Below are 22,413 nucleotides of genomic sequence, written 5' to 3'. Positions count from 1 at the left end.
ATGGGGCTACTGTAAGACAAGGAGGAGCCCCATAAAAACAACAAATACCACAGAAATATGACACAAAATCCTATCACAATAATCTCTCTCAATGTCAACGGCCTAAATGCACCCATCAAGAGACACAGAGTGGCAAAATTGATCCGGAAAATAAACCCAACATTCTGCTGCCTGCAAGAAACACACCTGAACAAACAGAGTAAACATAGACTCAAAGTCAAAGGATGGAAAACAATCCTGCAAGCAAACAACTCCCTTAAAAAAGCTGGAGTGGCCATCCTGGTATCCGACAACATAGACTTCAGTTTGAAAAAGATTAAAAGGGACAGCGAAGGTCATTTTCTATTTATCAAGGGATATGTACAACAGAAGGAAATCACACTCTTAAACGTATATGCTCCTAACGAACAACCGGCTAAATATTTAAAACAACTCTTAACAGACTTCAAAGAGGACATCACTAACAACACAACTGTAGTCGGAGACTTCAATATGGCCTTATCGCCTCTAGATAGATCGACAAGAACAAAACTCAACAAGGAAACACTGACTCTGAAAGAAGAAATTGAAGAGAGAGGCCTAATAGACCTATACAGGGCCTTACACCCCCAAAAGAAAGAATACACATTCTTTTCCAGTGCACACGGAACATTTTCTAAAATAGACCATGTACTGGGCCCCAGAACATACCTCAATAGAATCGGAAAAATAGAAATTGTATCAACCATCTTTTCAGACCATGATGCGCTGAAGATAGAAGCTAACCACTCACCGACACGGAGAATCAAATCAAACACCTGGAAATTAAACAATTCAATGTTGAAAAATGAGTGGGTCAGGAAGGAAATCAAGGAAGAAATCAAAAAATACTTAGAAACAAATGAGAATGAAGACACGAGCTGCCAAAACCTATGGGATGCAGCTAAAGCCGTGATAAGGGGAAAATTTATAGGTCTACAAGCATTCCTCAGGAAGAAAGAAAGGGCCCACATAGACAGCTTGACTTCACGACTCAAGACCTTAGAAAAGGACCAGAAAAAGGAACCCAAACCAGATCGAAGGAAAGAAATAATAAAAATTAGAGCAGAAATTAATGACATGGAAACCAAAAAGACAATCCGAAAGATCAATGAAACAAAGAGCTGGTTCTTCGAGAAAATAAATAAGATTGATAAACCGCTAGCAAGACTCACAAAGAAAGAAAGAGAGAAAACCCTAATAAATTGAATCAGAAATGAAAAGGGGGACATCATGACAGAAACCAGTGAGATTCAAAAGATCATTAGAGATTACTTCGAAAGTCTATATGTCACAAAACAGGAGACCCTAAAAGAAATGGATGGATTCCTCGATTCCTACAATCTTGCAAGACTGAACAAAGAAGACTCGGAATGCCTGAATAGACCCATCAATGTTAAGGAAATTGAAACTGTAATCAAAAACCTCCCCAAAAACAAAAGCCCAGGCCCAGATGGTTTCACTGGTGAATTCTTCCAAACATTTAAAGAAGACCTGTTGCCTGTTTTCCTCAAACTTTTCCAGGAAATTGAAAAAACAGGAACTCTCCCAAACAGTTTCTATGAAGCACAAATCTCCCTAATACCAAAAGCAAACAAAGACACCACTAAGAAAGAAAATTACAGACCAATTTCCCTGATGAACACCGATGCGAAGATCCTCAACAAAATACTAGCAAATAGGATCGAACAACTCATCAAAAAGTTCATACATCACGACCAAGTGGGATTCATCCCGGGATGCAAGGATGGTTTAACATTCGGAAATCAATCAACATAATCCAGCATATCAATCAACAAAAGTAAAGATAAAAACCATATGATCATATCAATAGATGCAGAGAAAGCATTTGACAAGATCCAACATCCTTTCATGATGAAAACCCTCGCCAAAATGGGGTTTGGAGGAACTTTCCTCAAGATAGTCGAAGCCATCTATCACAAGCCCACGGCAAGCATTATCCTCAACGGGGAAAAACTAAGGGCCTTTCCTCTGAGATCAGGCACAAGACAAGGATGCCCACTCTCACCACTCCTCTTCAATATAGTACTGGAAGTACTTGTAATAGCTATTAGACAAGAAAAAGAGATTAAGGGCATCCAGATAGGAAAGGAAGAAATCAAACTCTCACTATTTGCAGACGATATGATACTATATCTAGAGAAGCCTAAAGCCTCTACTAAGAAACTCTTAGAAACAATAGATTTATACAGTAAATTTGCAGGCTACAAAATCAATACCGAAAAATCCATGGCCTTCATATATGCAAACAATGAGGCAGAGGAAAGGGACATGAAAAAAGCAATCCCATTCACAATTGTGCCCCAGAAAATCAAGTACCTCGGAATCAGCTTAACCAAGGAAGTAAAAGATCTCTACAAAGAAAACTACAAAACACTACTCCATGAAATCAAAGAAGACATGAGGAAATGGAAACATATACCCTGCTCGTGGATAGGGAGAATCAATGCTGTCAAAATGGCAATACTCCCCAAAGTATTATACAGATTCAACGCGATCCCTATTAGGATACCCATGACATTCTTCAAAGAAATGGATCAAGCAATCCTAAATTTCATATGGAACAACAAACGTCCAAGGATAGCTAAAACAATTATTGGGAAAAAGACGATGGGAGGCATCACCCTCCCCAACCTCAAACTTTACTACAAAGCGGTAACAATTAAAACAGCATGGTACTGGAACAAAGGCAGAGTCGTAGACCAATGGAACAGGGTGGAATATCCCTACACACAACCCCAAATGTATAATCATCTAATCTTTGATAAGGGATCAAGAAATGTGAAGTGGAGCAAGGAAAGTCTCTTTAACAAATGGTGCTGGCACAACTGGACAACCACATGCAAAAAAAATGGGCTTAGACCTTGACCTGACACCATGCACAAAAGTCAGATCAAAATGGATTAAAGACCTCAACATTAGACCACAAACCATATTGAAGACAAGGTCGGCAAAACCCTCCACAATATTGAAGATAAAGGTATCTTCAAAGGTGACACGGAACTAAGCAATCTAGTAAAAACAGAGATCAACAAATGGGACTACATTAAACTAAAAAGCTTCTGCACTGCAAAAGATACAGTGACCAGAATACAAAGACTATCCATAGAATGGGAAAGGATATTTACACAATACCCATCAGATAAGGGGTTGATATCAATGGTATATAAAGCACTGGTTGAACTCTACAAGAAGAAAACATCCAACCCCATCAAAAAATGGGGCGAAGAAATGAACAGAAACTTTACCAAGGAAGAAATACGAATGGCCAAAAGGCACATGAAAAAGTGCTCTACATCACTAATCATCAGAGAGATGCAGATCAAAACAACCATGAGATACCACCTCACACCACAGAGACTAGCACACATCCAAAAGAACAAAAGCAACCGCTGTTGGAGAGGATGTGGGGAGAAAGGGACCCTTCTACACTGCTGGTGGGAATGCCGACTGGTTCAGCCCTTCTGGAAAACAATATGGACGACTCTCAAAAAATTAGAGGTTGAGCTCCCATTTGTCCCAGCAATACCACTGCTGGGAATATATCCCAGAGAGGCAAAAAAGTATAATCGAAACGACATCTGCACATGTATGTTCATCGCAGCACTGTTTACAATAGCCAGAATCTGGAAAAACCCCTAATGCCCTAGAACGGATGACTGGCTGAAGAAACTTTGGTACATCTATACAATGGAATACTATGCAGCTGTTAGAAAAAAGGAGGTCATGAATTTTGCATTTAAGTGGATCGGCATGAAAAGTTTCATGCTGAGTGAAATGAGTCAGAAAGAGAGAGACAGACGTAGAAAGATTGCACTCATTTGTGGAATATAGAATAACAGAGTGGGAGACTAACACCCAAGAATTGTAGAAATAAGTACCAGGAGGTTGACTCCATGGCTTGGAGGCTGGCCTCACATTCTGGGGAAAGGGCAACTCAAAGAAGGGATCACCAACTATAATGTAGTCGAAGGCCATGTGGGGAAGGGAGTTGCGGGCTGAATGAGGGCTAGAGACTGAGCACAGTGGCCACTCAACACCTTTATTGCAAACCACAACAGCTAATTAGAGAGAGAGAACAGAAGGGAATATCCTGCCACCGTGGCAGGGTGGGGTGGGGGGAGATGGGATTGGGGAGGGTGGGAGGGAGGCTGGGTTTACTGGTGGTGGAGAATGGGCACTGGTGAAGGGATGGGTTCCCGAACTTTGTATGAGGGAAGAATAAGCACAAAAGTATATCAATCTGTAACTGTACCCTCACGGTGATTCACTAATTTTTTTTTTGTTATTTTATTATTTATTTATTTATTTATTTATTTATTTATTTATTTTTATTGAATCACCAAGTGGAGGGTTACAAAGTTCTCAGGATTATGTCAGTTATACAATATTCAAACACCCCTCCATTCACCAGTGCCCATCTTCCATCCCCAACCCCCCCAGTATATCTGCTGCCCCCTCCCACCTCCCTAGTCCCCACCCTTGTACGTGATAAGTTTCACTTCATTTGCGCTTATCTCGATTACATTCCATGTTTCAACACACAACTCACTACCGTTGCTGGGGTTTCCCCCCAAAAAGAAAAAGACAGTCCTATTGCCAATGAGGCATTTGATAATTCTCCATTACTAAGCATATAGAGATATTAAGTCCTGCTGTTTGTTACATAACTTTTCTTTTTCCCCCTTGCCCCGCGCCACCGAGTTCACGCCTGTTTAGTAATCGCCACGCTGCCTGACAAAGGGAAAAAAACCGAAGAGGATGGTTATTTCCCGTCATCAGCCGGCGTGGGGCTCTGGCTTAGTTGATAGTCTAGTAGAGTGTCTGGAAGCAGTTTCTGGAACCAAAGCTCTTGCGCTGATATCGGCTCCGGCTCGAGATACCCCCAGCGTCCCGCTGGTCCATGTACCTAATTTTTCCCCTTATTTCCCATTCCCACGCCACCAGGTCTGTTTGCTTAATGGACATCACACTATGTTTGACACCACGCCACGTTTCTTCCCGAGAAAGAAGGATATTTCTTCTCAGCCGGCGTGGGGATATAGCTTAGTTCGGTCTAGAGAGATGGCTACCATTTTGATTGCCTTCAATATTTCAACAAAATACTTACTATTCTTGCTAGGATCACCCACAAAAGTCCAACCCATTAAGAAGGAACCATTACATACTGCTGATACTAAGATGACATTAGGACGCGCGGCCGCGGCAGCAGCTGCGCGGTTCTGGGTTTCTGTCTAAAGTCCAGGGAAAAAGTTGAAGGAGAGAGAGAGAGAGATTTCCGCACGGGGGACCTGGCGGAAACTCTCAAGTCACATACTGCAGGTTGCTGTGGGGCTGCCGGTGTCCCAAGCAGCTCCATCCTCTTCGTCAGTCATTCTGGGGGTGCGGGCGCGGAGAAATGGGAAAGCCCACGTGGCTGCACTCTCTTTAAGTGTCCGATGTGGGCGGAGACCGGTACTTCCCCGCCCTCGATCCCCCGCCAGCCGCGCCGCGCACTTGGGTGCGTCTCTCCATTTTGTGCTCAGAAGTGGGGTAGATGCTGTGCTGTGCCCAGAGGTTGAGGGGAAGAGAGATAGATTAAAGAAAAAAAAAAAGAGAAACGCCAGGCCCCCGCTCGGGGGACCTGGCGGAAACTCTCAAGTCACATACTGCAGGTTGCTGGTGGGCTGTCGGTGTCCCAAGCAGCTCCCTCCTCTTCGTCAGTCATTCTGGGGGTGCGGGCGCGGAGAAATGGGCGGTGATTCACTAATTAAAAATAAATAAATTAAAGAAAAAAAGAATGTACGGGATAAAAGTGAAAAAAATTATTTATTTATTTATTTATTTATAGATAGATATTGACACTTAAGTGGTGGATACAGTATGACAATGACCTAAAATATGTAAAAAATATATGTAATTTTGTAAATCAACATATCAACAAAAACTTTCTAAAAATTAACTGAGAATTCTTTTTTTTAAAGTTTTATTTTTTTGTGGTGAGTCACAGTGAGGGTACAGTTACAGATTCACACCTTTCCGTGCTTGTTTTTCCCTCATGCAATGTTCAAGAGCCCATCCCTCCACCAGTGTCCATTCTCCACCACCAATGAACCCAGTATCCCTCCCACCCCCCCATCCCATCCCCCCCGCCCCACCCCGCCTCTGTGGTGGGGCATTCCAATTTGTTCTCTCTCTCTCTCTCCTTTTGGGTGTTGTGGTTTGCAGTAGGGGCACTGAGTGGCCATCGATACCACAACTTCTTGATCCATTCATCAGTAGTTGGGCATTTGGGTTGTTTTAGTATCTTGGTTATGGTACTAAGTGTGGCAGTGAATGTAAGTGTGCACACATCATTTCAAATTAACGTTTTTGTGTTTTGAGGTTAGATGCCAAGAAATGGTACTGCTGGGTTATATGGGAGTTCTATATTCCTTTTGTTTTTGAGAGGGCTGCATACTCAGAAATCAGGATTTTTTATCTCAATGATGTATGTTTCTCACACCTTTGGGCTACTTCAGGGTTAGGAATTTTTTTCTAAGGTTTATATTTCCTTGAAAACTCATGACCCCTATCTATTGTCTGCCACATTTCACCCTCAGATTTCACTCCCTTAAATCTTAAATCTGGCAGAAGGTCTACTATAACTGCTTCTTGCTGGAAAACAGCATAGAACTGCCTATAAAAGGCAGTGAAATCTCATTCTAACTATATTAATGGGCTCTAGGCAATGGATTATTTCATTTCAGAATAGCAATATTTCTTTCTTCCAGTTATGGAACCTGTGAAGTGCAAGATGGAGGTGATTGGATATGCAGTGTATGGGAAGTCCTGCTTCCAGGATTAACAGTGGTTTTCTCACTGTCCTTAAATGGCAGAGGGGTGAGAGAGGTCTGGGGCTCTTTCTGATAAGGGTACCAATCCCATTTATGGGGGTACCATGCTCCTGACCTAATCCATCTTTAAACACCCTATCTCCACATACCATTCATTATGTTAGGGGTTAGGATTTCAACATATAGGTCTTTTTTGGGGGGGTGACATTAATGTTTAGTCCACAACAGTGGGAAAGGAACAGTTCACAGAGAAAGGGACAGTAAAGGAAGAGCTGAAGACAGTTGTTGATATGAGCCAGGCAAATAGCTGGAGGCTTTCTGGGCAGAGGAAATGGGGGTGGTGTAAAGAGGTCAAGTCAGGGTTGTGCTTCAAGTGTTCTTGAAAAAATCCAAGTACCTTAGTGTGACAAGTACCAGAGAAGTGACATGGAAAGTGCTAGATGAGGTACTGAGATAGGGAGATAGTGCTATGGGGTAGGTTAATATCAGAAGGAGGTGGACAGACATAGAATGGTTCTACTCATTTGTGGGAACTTAAAAAATCATAGAATGAGACTAACCCCAAGGATAGCAGTAACAGGCCAGGTGGATTGTTCCATCACCGGAAGCCTGCCTCAAGTGGGGGGGAGAGGGTAGTTGGATAGAAAAAGTATCGCCATGACAGTGATACTTGGGAATGATCACTATGGATAAGAACTATGTGCTGAAAGTAGGTAAAGGAACAAATATGATAACCTCTCAGTACATGTATTGCAAACCATAATGCCCAAAAGGAGAGAGAAAGAAGAAAAATGCCTGCCCTAGAGGCAGGCTGAGGGGTGGCGGGTGGTGGGAGGGAAATTGGGGATATTGGTGGTTGGAAATCTACACTGGTGGAGGGACGGGTGTTGGAGCATTGTATGACTGAAACCCAACCATGAACAGCTTTGCAACTGTATCACGGTGATTCAACAAAAATAAACAAATGTAAAGAAAGAAAGACCCAGACTTTCACTCTGAGTGAGATGGAAAGACATTGGATGGTTTTGAGCAGAGCAGGGCCATGATCTGACTGGGAAAGGATTGCTAACTCTGGCTGCTGTGTGGATGTGGGGGTTTATAATAGTGCCCTGTGTTGGTGAGGAGAGGCAAGGATGGTAGGAAGAACATGGGGTGTAATCACATTGATCTCTGGGTTCCTTCTCACTCATATCATCTTCCCCTGTTATGGTGGGGGAGGTTTGTCACCCCAAACTTTTTCTGCCGTAGGATAAAGGAAGATGTAAATCAGAAAGGAAAGAAGTGTGCCTAACATTAGCAAAGGCAGCTTTTCTGGATTTAAAACCACCATGGCAGTTTGATTCCCTTCCTGTTTTGTCTCTTATTCTGCCTCCAGTCCCCCTCCTCACACATCCATCCCCACCCCTGTCCCCACTCCTGCCAATGACCTCCTGGGTCTTTTTTCCTGTTTTACCACTATGTTGAACAAAAAGAAGAGGAAGACTTTGGCATTGATGTGAGTGGAGCTGTCATTACAGTGGCCACTTGTGATACAGCAATGGGAAATAGGGCCTTTTAATGTGTAAAATGATTGTATAGAGAAGAAAATCAATACCATAAATGTGGAATTAATGGGACCCCACGGGGGAATGGGAGCCTCTGCAATGTAACATCCTAGTTAATTAAAAGGTAACTCACTCTTCACCCCTGCTTTTTTCCTTCCCCCTCCCTTTCTTTTGCATTTGGTCTTGTATCTGGGTATCAAAGCATGGCTTTTACTGAGAGCTTATAATGTGCCAGATGTTGCATAGACACTGTATTATATAACCTCCCCAGAATAACTGATAATAGAGATGTTACTATTAAGTTTTTAAAAGTTGAAAAAACAGAGGCTCAGAGAAAAACTACAGTGTCAGACTGTCTTCCTGTGATTAGGTTTTACTGGTGGCCTTCAAAAAAGCAATATTTTGCTCACTGATTAGTGCTATAAAGATACAATAAGCATTAGAACTCTGTGATTAGTATACCTGGTTTTTATTTTTGGCTAGGAATGTGAGGAAACCAACCTGTATTAGCTGTAAATTTGAAACCCAGCCTATTTGAAATACAGTTTTATTTCTTTGAGTCATATTTAGTAACAGGATTTAAGGCTAATAGAATTAAAGGGAGGTGTCTTTTTAATAAATTTAATAAAGAAGAAATGTATTGTTTTATACAAATAGATTATTTTGTAGTTTATAAATGTTGGAAGATGTTTACTTTATCCAAAATAATAAAGAATAAAAGCTCTCCTTGTCATGTAGTTTATTTATCCTGCACAATTACTTAATCAGCCAGTCTCCAAAGGTACACAGTACTTTTATCTAAGGTCTAGTCTGAATTACTGCAAAATTCAAGCAATTTCTTGGCCAAAGAGCTTCTAACAACCCCCTTTAGATCGTCTCTCTTGGGCTGGAGCAATAGTACAGTGGGTAGGGTGCCTGCCTTGCACATAGCCGATCTGGGTTCAATCCCCAGCACCCCATATGGTGCCCAAGAACTGTCAGGAGTGAGTCCTGAGTGCAGAGCCAGGAGTCACCCCTGACACTACTGGATGTAGTCCCCCAATACAAAAATATAGATCCTCTTTCTCTGTTTTCCACCCTGCACTCTCCCTCAGGAGGCTGAGCTGGTGGGTTGAGATCCTGGTCATATCTAGGGGCTTAGGATGCCCCTGACCCCTATAACTAAAACTGGGCACCATGCCTGCACCTATAGAAATACAGTTATTAACCTATTCTCTCCAAAATCCTTCTGCCATCTATGCCCTGTTGAGACTCTCAGTTTTGAATGTTAAATTTATTTTTATTTCACCTATAGGTCTGTAATAGTTCTAGAGCACAGTAGGACTATACTGCTAATTTATATGTACAAAGCTTCATACAAATCCTGTCATTGGGTAAAGTCATAGAATACAAGGCACAGCAACAGTCCTAGTCAATGGATTCTTGTGATGTGGATTTTAACTATCTTATTACTAGATCATGACTGGGCACAAGATAGGATCCTATCAAGGAATGATAATGACCTCGCTTGCCTCTTCTTTAACAAGATCATTTTGGCATACCATCGGTTCTCAGGCATGGGCATACAGCACAAGTTTTCTATGAACTGGATGAACTCACCCACAGTTGATCTGGGAGTAGGCTAGGATCATCTGGTTCAATTTATCTTTTCAGAAAGATAATCAAAGAGACAGCATGTACAGGAGTACCAGGAGTACCCTGTGGTGTAAACCAGTGGTTTTCAACCACCAGTCCATGAACTGGTGCCAGTCTGCAGGTCTAGAAAGAATGAAAACTACTGATTTACTGTCTTGATCATAACTCCTGGTCAGTGGACTGGTATGCAGAGTACCTTTGCTGGTGTTTAAATGTTGCCCAATGCTGCTGTAAACTCTAAGGTAAGACTACTATGATCACCTCTCTCACTGCTGTATTCTTACTAGCTACTAGCCAATAGATGCAGACCATCTTCATTCTATAAGTATTTCAGTGAATGAGTGGATACTAGGTTGAAAAAAAATACTTCACAAACAAAGAAGTCAGGGATAACCTTAGGGAGAATACCAACACATGGATTAAGATCAAGGTTTGGGGACAGGAGTGGTGACTTGCTTTCACTGGCTAGGAAAGCCCTAGCTGTGTATTAGATCCTTTGGTCTAGTTACTAGAGCCAAGGAACAACACCCATGATCAGTTTGTCTGTCTCTGATTTTTTTTTACTTTTTGGGTCACAGCCAGCTATGCTTAGGGGTTAAGCCTGGCTCTGAACTCAGGAATTACTCCTGGTGGTGCCGGGGGTGGGAGGGAGATCATATGGGATGCCAGATGTTGAACCTGGGCCAGCTGTTACAAGGCAAATGCCCTACCCACTGTACTATCAGGCCGCCCCTCTACTTTTAAATGTAGCAGCTTTTGAGCAAGTGGTGATCTGATTTGATCAAGGTCTTCTTGGGGCATAAATATTTGAAAACAGATTTTTTTACTAATGGAAAACCAATGTGACCATATGATTTTTCTTACTGGAAGCATGGAAAATGTCACTTTCTGGCATTCTTGTTGAATGACACAAGATAGCAAAGAAGATCTAAGATCTAGCTGCAAATCAGCAAATTGAGTTCTGCCAGCTCCACTAATTGTTTTTGCTTAAGACTCTGATGTGCAAATGTTTACGGGTTGTGAAAGTGTGTGACTCGAGGGCCTTTGCTGTATCATTTTCCCTTTGACATATTTGCGGAGTACTTCTGCCTAGCAGAGATTGGTGGGGAGGGGAACATTCAAAATCCTGCTCTGTGGTTTAAATTAGGAAGGCAAGTCATGGTATTTTGAGGGAGGTTTTCGATATATCCTTACAGTTCGTCCAGGGGCGTTTTCTAATTAACATGGACTAGAATCAGCAAGGGCGTATCAATTTAAAGTTGGTATTCATTTCAAATGCCTTCCTTCTTCCAAAGATCTGAAATAGCCGGCCAGCCTGAATTCCAAGAAATAGGAACAGTGGTTCGGGAGAGGCGGGGTCAGTGAGGTCTGCGCTCAACAATGGTAATGGATGATGGCAATCTAAAGTGAATGTCCTCCTTTCTACTCAACTCCTGAGCTTTTAACATTTCATTTCAGCCTTAGTAGTTAGAACTGGGGAGAGAGAGAGAGCGCGCGCACCCACCTACCCAGCCCTGCTGGGTACCAGCTGACAAAAAAATGAGGTCATGTCTTTCTTTTACACAATTTTAATGTAATCCTTACTAGCATTAGCGAAAATTGCTTTCTGGTGGCTGGAGGGAAGCAAAGAGCACTTGACTGTCTTACATCCTCATTTCTGACAGCCTCTGTTAAAATGGAAAATTGTTGCAGTGGAAGATCGGCTTCAGAGACTCTGGCAGAGGGCAGCAGGTTGAAATCAACCTTGATTAATCCATCTTCTTTGAAAATTGGCTGTGTAAAATGGTCAAGGTCAGAAGGAGACACTTCAGTCCCTGGATCCTGTTCACGGTGATTGCTCTGTCTCCTTCATGTAGAAGACTAAATGTGTGATAATTATGGTGGGGAAAGGCATTCAGAAAAGCAAAGGAATTGTAAAAGCAAGGGAGAGAGAAGAGTCTAGAGAGTGCAGATGAAAGGAGGGGATAGCAAAGAGCTAGGATGAGTAAAGAAGTGGAAGATGGGGAGAAGGCCTTTATAATGCAGACCCAGCAGGACATGGATCAAGCTGTCTGAATATGCTGGCAACAAGGGCTGGAGAATGGAGAAAGCAAATCTACATCAGGAAGAAGAGGAAATGGAAGTAAACCCAGCTTCTTGTGCATCTGGGAAGGGCTGACAGTTCAAATAATAACTCCATGATGTTGGAAAAATATATGCATGAAAAGGGGGATTAACAGTATTGTAAATCTCAGTGCTTCAGTAAAATATTTTTGTTTTGTTTTTCATCACATACAGTGGTGCTCAATACTTACTCTGGGTTCTGTGCTCAGATATTACTCCTGGTGTGCTTGGGTGAACATATGGGATTCTAGGGATCGAACCTAGGTCAGCCATGTGCAAGGCAAGTATCTTACCTGCTATAGGACTACTCCAGTCACCAAAATGTATTTTTAAGAGCAAATACCAAATGGGAAGGCAGAAGGTTTTTTTTTTTAATTTTATTGAATCACTGTGAGATAGTTACAAGCTTTCATGTTTGGGTTACAATCTCACAATGATCAAACACCCATCCCTCCACCAGTGCACATTCCCCACCACCAATATCCCGGGTATACCCCCCCTTTCCCACCGTCCCCCTGCCTCTATGGCAGACAATATTCCCAATACTCTCTCTCTGGTTTTGGGCATTATGGCATCTCATCTGACCCATTGTGCTCTGCATTTGCAGAAAGTAGGGCAGGAGGGCAGTTCTAAGGTGATGACAGTGCCCATTTTGACACTGGGTACAAATGTTCAGTCAGAGCCAGACCCATTCTAGCTCTAAGAGTAGTATCCCCCTTATGAGGACAGAGTTGCCGGAGGGCTGAGACATAGGGAAGTCCGCAGCTGTGTGTGAGGAAAAGTAGCACAGCTTTCTGCCAAGGGGGACTATTCTTGGTACTGGGTGTGCGGAGTGATTTGCCAATATGCTGGTCATGATGTGGGCTGGGTCTGCAATGTGCTGGCCCTTGCATCCCCCTCATCTGCAGATAGGAGGAGAAAGGAGCAGTCCAGCTGGCCTCAACTGATATCAGACTGTTTTGGAGGGATGAAGGACAGGATGAGGCCTGCTATGGGAGGAGAGTGAGTCTAAGAAGAAGCAGGGTGAGAAGCATGGAGAACCAAGGCTGGGAGAAAGGGGCGAAGTCTGATGCAAAAGCAAGTGGTAGAATTATTGATTTAGAATATTGGAAAAACTCTTGACTTTGCACAACAAAACTCAGATTACCACGTGGTAGGGGAGGAGGAGGAGGAAGAGGTAGCTTAGCCATGACACAAAGACAGTGGTGGGGGTCTAGGGTGTCTTGGGAGTGGTTGGGGTACAATAAGTTAACACATGAAAACCATAAATGATAACCAAATTACCTGAAGTCTCATATAATTTTTTTTTTGCTTTTTGGGTCACACCTGGCGATGCACAGGGGTTATTCCTGGCTCTGCACTCAGGAATTTCCCCCGGCGGTGCTCAGGGGACCATATGGGATGCTGGGATTCGAACCTGGGTTGGCCGCGTGCAAGGCAGACGCCCTACCCGCTGTGCTATCGCTCCAGCCCCACATATAATATTTTTTAAAGAGAAGGAAAATACTGATGACTAGAGAAGGAGAGAGTAGAGTTTCTTTTTCCTTATTTCTCCAATTTGGAATCTATGAATCAATGTCTGAAAAATAGCATTGTTTTCTGGTGATGGTTTCTAAGCTGATTTTTTGTGAGTTCTATGATAATTCAGCTTTGAGTAATTTCTTTGGCCTCGGTGCTACTATACTGCATTTTCTAGTTGAAGTTCTCTTAAAATGCATTATTACTGCTCAGGTACAATCTCATGATTTTTCTGCATCATGGTGGGCAATGGTGACAATCTACGGTACTGAGGATATCAAGTAAATGGTTTCTGGACCTTCATCTTTTACATAATTTCAACACGATCAAAGGAAGTAAGATACCTCTCTAGCCTAGTCTTGCCTGTGTACATGGGCCTCTAGCTGCTCCACTAATCAGGATATTTTAAAATAATTTGACTACTCAGTCATCCTTCCCTCCATGTTGCTGAGGTGTGGCTGGCCTCCTTGCCAAATGTGCTAGCTGCTTTTTGCAGCACTCCAGGGAGCCAGTTTTCAGTGGCTCTTTGTCTGCTCTTTGTTTCTGAAAAAAATTGGATATGTCTGTGTTCTGTACTTTATGTGCTGCTTCTGGCTGATTGCCTGTAGCAGGCTGAGAGAGTCAAACGCAAACATTTTGTTTCAGGTGGTTGTTATTCAGAATATCTGATGTCAAGAGGAGCAAAATTAATGTTAAAAGTTGGAAGAATCTCTCATTGACCATTGGAATGCACTGATTGTATACTTAATTCATTCCACATGTTTTGTAACTAGCCTGTGCATACTGAAATATTAAATAGTATTTAAGCTATTTCTTGGCTGAAGGCAGAGAATTCTACCATTGTCCCCTTTCCGTTGGTAGTCAGTATGTTGTAAATAATACTGATTGAGGGTCAGTGCTTGAGAATCTTCAGAAGACTGTCTATAAGGTTTCAACTTAGTAAATTTGGAACCTGAATCACAGTGTTTCCATCAGTAAAATGGGAATATTGGACTAGTACATTGATTCTAAAACTTTCACATGCACTGAAATCACCTGGATTTGCTAATGACAGATTGTTGGGTGATTAGGGATGTGACTCAGTGGTAGACCACATGCCTGGCATGTGTGAGGCCCTGTGTTCAATCTATCGCACCATAAAGAAATGATATCATTAGTAGCAATGCCAGATAAGTAACAAAATGATTTAAAAATACAGAATGGAGCGCAGAGGGAGAAGAAACAAATGAGAATAGTGGGGGCCAGGTCAAGAGATTAAGGTATAAGGAATGATAGAGCCAAATATCAAAATCATAGAGTCAAAAACACTGAAATCAAGAGACCCAGACTTTAGCTACCAAATTCAAAAAGGTTCATGTAAAGAGGGCAGAACTGGTGGTGATGGGAGGTTGTGAGTGGGGTGGATATGGGAGGGAACCTGCGGACATTGGTAGAGGGAAGTTGACACTGGGATCAAAGATGGGACCTTTGCTGCAATATTGTATGTCTAAAACTCAACTATGAATAACTTTGTTAATCACGGTGCTTTAGTAAAATTTAAAAAGACAGATTATCGAGTCTCTTCCTCAGAGTTTTTGGTTAATAGGTGATCATTTGGATTTCTGTTAACATCTAGGTGATACTGATATGGCTGGTCTGGGAGAACATTTTTTAATCTTTGTTTTAAATGGAAATACAATGGACAATAAAACATTGCTTAAATTTGAGGTATTTTTAACATGTTGATTTGATATATTTATATCTTGCAGTGGGATTGCCACCCTAATGGAAGCTAACATCTCTCTCACTGGGGCTTAGTAATGGTCTCATTCTAAAATGCTGGGTTGTATGACTAAGATGAATAAGACATGATGGAGAATAGCCAGTGGAAATGAAGGCCATAACTGGGTTGATCTTTTAGCCAGAGTTAGAGTTGACAGCTAGGGACCCAAGCAGTACAGAAAATGAGTTCCCTTTTCAGATTACTATGAACCTGAAGTCTTCATTGCAAGTCTTTTGGTTGGCTTGAAGTCCCTGTATAATATATAAACATGACACCTGAGAAGAGAATACATTATATGCCACCATCAGTCATTAGTTTCCTAAATCTACCCTTGTCATTCAACAAGTCCTGGAGGATTGGGATGTAGGATAAACAAGTTTGGACTAGGTAAGACAAGCACTTAATGGCAACACTTGATTCTTGGAGACGATGAGCCTAGGTCATAGTTGGGGGCACTGAATAAATAGTGTGTAGAAAATGGGTATCAAAGATAGATGGAAACAACTGTTTTCAACCAAGTAATGGAGTAGTTCATGCTAAGAGACTATAAGTCCTGACTGTTATTGACAAAGAGAACAAATGCAATAGTGTGTGAAATTCCAGGAGACAGCATAGGGATCGCTGGAAGTTGTCATGAGAGAGACAAAGGGTGAGGATGTTGTTTTCCAGGCTATGGCACACAGCATGCACAAGGCAGAACTGTTTCATATTTAAGGTTTGACATTGGTGCTTTCTTTTCTCTAGTATTAGTTGAAAGCTATATGTGCCAAATACTATACTAGAAGCCTCCTGTGAGTTTGTACATCTAATAACCACAAACCTCTCAAAGTGTTTTTAATTGACCTTTACATATAAGGGAATGGAGATTCACAGAGATCAAGTGACTCATTTATGGTCACATAGCTGATATTCAAACTAGTGTCTGGTTGGGATTCTAATCAATGTCTTGGGGCCAGGGATATACCATAGGTACATGCTTTGTGTACATTAGACTCCAGTTTAATCCCTGTTACCAGATGACTTTCTGAATGCTGTTGGATGTAGCTATGGAGGGCCTTCCAAGAACCACCAGGTGTGATCATAGTTGCCCCCAAATACTGCTGAGATGCTCTTTTGCACTGCAGGGCCCAAGAAACACTACAACCTTGGGTCCTAACCCCGAACATCTGGCCTAGTTGGCTGAATGTTACTAGGAATGGTCTTGGGTTTTATGAACCCTGCTTGGGAACACCCCAATAAAACCTAATGATAACCCTTAACTATCAACTTTATTGAGCAATAACTTATATCCAGTAAATGGTGCCCATTGAAGGTGTGTAATAATTTTGATAAGTACAACCTAAAACATATTTACCACCTCGAAAAGTTCTTTTTTTCCCATCTGTACTTAACCTCTGCCCCCTACCCAGCCTTAGGAAACCACTTATCTGCTTTCTGTTGCTCCAGATTCGTTTGCCTTTTTTTCTTTTTAGGCAATGTGTTAATGAAAGGGTATCATGCATATCACTTTACCTCCTTTCAGCACTTAGTTCTTGTCCAGAATGATCATTTCCAAATGTCATTGTCATACTGGTCCCTTCTCTTTCCTAATTGCATTCCCCAACCATTGTGACAAAATCCGTACCTGACTCTCATTTCTATTTCTTCTGGGTATTATTCTCATACCATATTTTATATATCCTGAAAATGAGTATAGTCATTCTATGTCTGTTCCTCTCCCTCTGACTCAATTTGCTAAAGTGCATGTGGCAGACCTGGTTTTTTTTTTTTTGCTTTTTGGGTCACACCCAGCGATGCTCAGGGGTTACTCCTGGCTTTGCACTCAGGAATTACTCCTGGCGATGCTGGGGGACCGTATGGGATGCTGGGGATCGAACCCGGGTTGGCCGCGTGCAAGGCAAACGCCCTACCCGCTGTGCTATCGCTCCGGCCCCAGACCTGGGTTTGATTGTTGTTACTGCAGGAGCAATCCCAAAGTATTGCATCAAAGGTAGTCCTTGAGCACTGTAATCTATGGCCCACTGCCCCACCTTACCAATAAATGTGAGAAATTCCAATTTAGAATAAAAGGTAACTCAACAACAGCAGTGAGACTTCAATAATAAAGCACTCCCAAAGTTGTATAGAACAATTAGGCATAACATCAACTGGAATTTATTGAGCAGTAATGCTATCCAATTAGACTTGACATCTATATGACAATTATATGATAGTAGCCAGGTATATATTTTATAAGGTGCATGCAATATTACTCAGAATAGACTATATCCTAGGTCATAAAACAAACCAATCCTTTTAAAGAATGGAAATTAAATTAATAAAGTCTGTTATCTGTGTATATTGTAGTGAAATTACCAAACAATGGAAAATGAAAATTGGGAAACAGATGTGAAAATTAAGCAGCATACTCTTGAAACACCAATAGGAAAGCTTTGCCCCCCTGCCCTCAAAGGAGATGGATGCTTAGTGGCCCCGGATTGGCTCCACCCAGCCCTGGACCCAGGAAAATTAGGAAGCTCAGAAATTGAGGGCTCTGCATTTTACACATGATTGCAATTTTAACCTTCTAGGTCAGGACTGCTGAATACCCACCCACAAAGAATGTGGCAGCTCAGCTATACACCCAGACTGCACATTTCTTCACCTCTCCATAATGCATCATAGACATACAAAGACATACATATACATCATAGAGATACAAAGTCCTAACTGTAGCCACCTAACCATACAACATACACACAAGATACAACTCCAAAATGCAATGGTCACAAAGGTAAAACAATACAGAAAGGCTTAGTGAGTGAAGATGCTAGTCCAGAAGACCCAACCAATTATAAGTAATAAGCTTAATAACCTCTCTGATAAGGAATGTAGAGGGGAATTGTTGGGAATGTATAAGGAGCCAATAAAACACAAGAGGATATAAAAGCAGAAATGAGAAAACTCCAAACAGAAATGACCTATCTGAAAAGCTTGGTAGGTGAAATGAAAAACTCACTGGAAGGCCTCAGCAGCATCATAATAGCTGCTGAGGACAGATTCAGCGATCTCCAAGAAGAGGTGCAGAAAATATCCAGACAACAGCAGAAGATGAAAAAACACCTCAAAATAAACCCAGATATAACAAGAGAACTTTGATATTAATTGAATAGGAACAACATAAGTATCACCAGGGTCCCAGAAGGGCAAGAAGACATGCCTGAGGAAGAAGCAGCAGCCAAAGATATCATTGCAGAGAAGTCCCCAGAGCTGAAGAGTTCATGCACCCAGATCCAGGAGGCATGAAGGGTGCCAACTGATAGAAAGCCAAATAAAAATACTCCAAGACATATCCTAATTAGAGTGAAGAAAACCATAAATAGAAAAAGACGACTGAAAGCAGCAAAATCGAAGAAGGAAAAGGAATGCCCTGAAGATTTACAGTAGACTTATCAGACAAAACCCTCTGGGTCTGAAGACAGTGGTAAGATAGAGGGAAAGAACTCAATGAAAGCAACACCTAACCAAGAATTCTTTACCTAGTCAGACTCATATTCAGATTTGAAGGAACACTACACAACTTCACAGATAAATAACAACTCAGGAACTTCATAGACTCAAAACCATTGTTATCAGAAGAAAAATGGGCTACTTTTAACAAGACAGGCCCCACAAACACAACAAACTCCTGCAGAAACATAGCACAAAACTCCTTAGGAATAATCTCTCCCAGTGTCAATGTATTAACTGAATCATTTAAGAGACAGAGAGTGGAAAGATGGATTATAAAATTTAGCCCAACACTCTACTGCCTGCAAGAAACATTTGAATAGTAAGAGCAAACACAGACTCAAAGCCAAAGGTTGGAAGACAATTCTTCAAGCAAACAACTCCCCTCAGGAAGATGTCAGGGTTCAATAGGATCTCAAATTTGGTTAGATTCTACCAGTTGGAGATCCAGTGGCAGACCAATGACCTCTTGATGTGCAGATATTCCTATACTGCACTAGATTTCATGGCAAAAATATTGTGTTTCAGGCAATATTGACATCATTTCCTCATTAGCATCCAAAGAAAACCTCAAGTGAGTGTTTTGTCCAGCTGAGTCTTTTGTCCAACTTTCATGTTGAATTCCTTAAGAACTAAGGACATTTATGATTTTATTTGACTTTAAAGCCTCTTGTCCTATAGAGGACAAAGTCCCTCTGGTGGGAAGAGAAGGGTGTTCCCTTTAAGTTTGAGCACCCACCTGTAACCATAGCAGGAGGGCTCATGGAAACATGTTTAGTGATGTCACAGTCACAAAACTTTGGGTGCCATGGTGAGGAGGCTGACTGCAGGCTTGAGCCTCAAAGGCCAGTGAGGATTCCTGGATGGGGCAGTATCCTCAGGGTCACAAGGGAAACAAAACATCCTGAGAAGACAGGAGCTCTAATACATCTATGAACACTTAGGTACAGATGTCTACAGAGGCCTCTTGTGGACATGTGCTGAGGGGTTTCTAAGACGAGCCAGGCAGAAGTAGCTTTAGAGTTTCTGTGGCTGGGAAGTTAGGACACAGAAAAACCTAGTAAGGGATCAGAGAAGCAGAGACCATCAGGTATAGTCTAGGCTGTGAGAGAAGGAAGGATGGAAGTGGTCTGGTGTGTGTGAGGAGAGAAATCAGGGCTGGTCTTAGGTCCTTTAAAATCTTGGGAGTCTATGCTTTACTGCCTATTCCTTTCTCAGGACTGAAACTAGTGCTCTGTCCTCCTTGCTCTTTCTCTGTCTTTCATCCTTTCCCTTTAAATCTTGCAGTATCTCATTACTCTATGAAAGCAAGGATAGGAAGAGGCTCTGCTGAGACTGGGTGCAGAACTCTCATGGAATTAACCTGATTTGTTGGGTGTCTCTTGATTGTATATTGCACTCATTTCTGAGAAAAAATTATTATGTTTAGAATTCAATCAATGGCGTATTGGATTATACATCAGGATTTGAAAGGAATTTGTATTTCCTAAGAACATGGCACTGACCCCGAGGCATTGAGGAGAACTCAGTAGAGCCATAGCTGATTACCTTTGTTCAAATGGCTTTTAACAGGCATATTCTGTTTTTTAAAATGGAAGCTGAATTGGATATGATCAAGAATTAGATAATTCTGTGGGACCTTTGGAAAAGAAATGGAAATCCATTACTTGATTACAGAAGAAGGTTATGGAGTTAGAATTAAAACTAATCCAAGCAAAAGAAGAACTGAAAGCAAATATGTGCTTTGAACAGAATCAAGATCTGATAGAATGAGCTCCCCTTATTATTAAAAAATGTGCATTGAATGGACACAAAAGCCTGGTGACTAGAGTCATTTTTCACCTTGTATTCACTGTTAACATTCTTTCCTCAAAAAATGCTACAGTTAAGGCCTCGGATTATGAGACTGGAGCTTTGGAACAAACTGAAAGGCCATACTGACTCTGTTCAGGATATTTCATTTGACCTCAGCAGGAAACAGCTTGCCTCCTGCTTTGCAGATACAACCATCAAACTCTGGGATTTTCAGAATTATCTCTGCATTAGAATGATATTTAGCCATGATCACAATATTTCTACGGTGACTTTCATTCCCAATGGAGATAGTATAGTGTCTATCTCACGGGATGCAACCAGAAAGATGTGGGATATACACACTAGCTACTGTGTGAAGACATTCACTGGCCACACAAAGTGAGTACATATAGTGTGATCCAATCAGGATGGCACATTGATAGCAGGCTGTTCCCATGACCACACTGTATGTGTTTGGGTTCTAGCATCTATGCCATGCAGGACTGAGCTTCAGGAACAGGAGCATGTTGTAGAATGCATTTCTTGGATTCCAGAAAGTGTGTTTCCTTCCATTGTGGAAGCATTGGGTATTGATACTGAAAAATGTGGCCAGCTTGGACCTTTTATAATATCTGGGTGCAGAGATAAGATGATTAAGATGTGGAAAGTCAGCATTGGCAAGAACGTTATGACTCTAGTGAGTCATGATAACTGGGTGCATGGGGTCCTCGTTCTTCCTCTGGGAACCTTCATCATGAGCTGTGCAGATGTCAAAACCTTATATGTATGGAATTTTAAGAACAGGTGATACATCAAGATCATCAAAGTGCAGGATTATATTCTCTTCTTGGATTTTCGTAAGATGGCCTGCTATATGGTGACTGGTCACTGTCACTGTCACTGTCATCCCGTTGCTCATCGATTTGTTTGAGGGGGCACCAGTAACGTCTCTCATTGTGAGACTTATTGTTACTGTTTTTGGCATATGCAATACACCACGGGTAGCTTGCCAGGCTCTGCCATGCAGGCGTGATTCTCTCGGTAGCTTGCTGGGCTCTCTGAGAGGGGCGGAGGAATCGAACACAGGTCAGTCGCGTGAAAGGTGAACACCCTACCATTGTTCTATCGCTCCAACCCATGGTCACTGGTAACATTGATCAAACCATAAAGGTATGGGAATTCCAGAAACCTCACTGAGTCTCAGTTGGGTTGTCCCAGTTTCCTCTGGACACAATTGCACCACATCACGGTTAACACGTTGGGCTCAAATGAAATAAAAATTGCCCTTACATATAAATTAATCTGGATGCAGATTAAGCTTCTTAAACATTACATTCAAAATGTTCACTTACATACTTAGTCTAGAAATACCATAGGTTTTAACAACCTGGGCAGTAAAGAGCAGGAGAACTGGTATTCAGTGGGAAACTTGTCACTAGTGGAGGGGCTGGGGGGAGATGTGAGAGTTCAGGAATTAGATCACTACAACAAGAATAAAGGTCATCTGGACCAGGATTAGGTCCTGAAATGAGGTGAAGTGCCATGCATGTTGATATCCAATCAGTAACAGTATTGGAAACAACTGCATAAAATAGGGAGGAGGGTGGAAAGAAAAAGAAAACAGTGCCCACCATAGAGGAGGCTGGGGACAGGAAGGAAACTGTGGGCATTGGTGGAGGGAATGAACACTGGTGATGGGATTCTTGTTGGAAAA

The 22,413-nt window shown here is 41.9% G+C and overlaps 1 pseudogene; it reads left to right on the top strand.

The window, feature by feature from the left end:
- Positions 1-20,399: 20,399 nt before the first annotated feature.
- LOC105942866 (lissencephaly-1 homolog A-like) lies at positions 20,400-21,896 on the top strand (annotated as a pseudogene).
- The last annotated feature ends 517 nt before the right edge of the window (positions 21,897-22,413 follow it).

Source organism: Sorex araneus, chromosome X, assembly GCF_027595985.1.
Source record: "Sorex araneus isolate mSorAra2 chromosome X, mSorAra2.pri, whole genome shotgun sequence".
Lineage (NCBI taxonomy): Eukaryota > Metazoa > Chordata > Mammalia > Eulipotyphla > Soricidae > Sorex > Sorex araneus.
The sequence above is the reverse complement of the archived record's forward strand: the minus strand, read 5'-3'. Positions and strand labels throughout refer to the sequence as shown.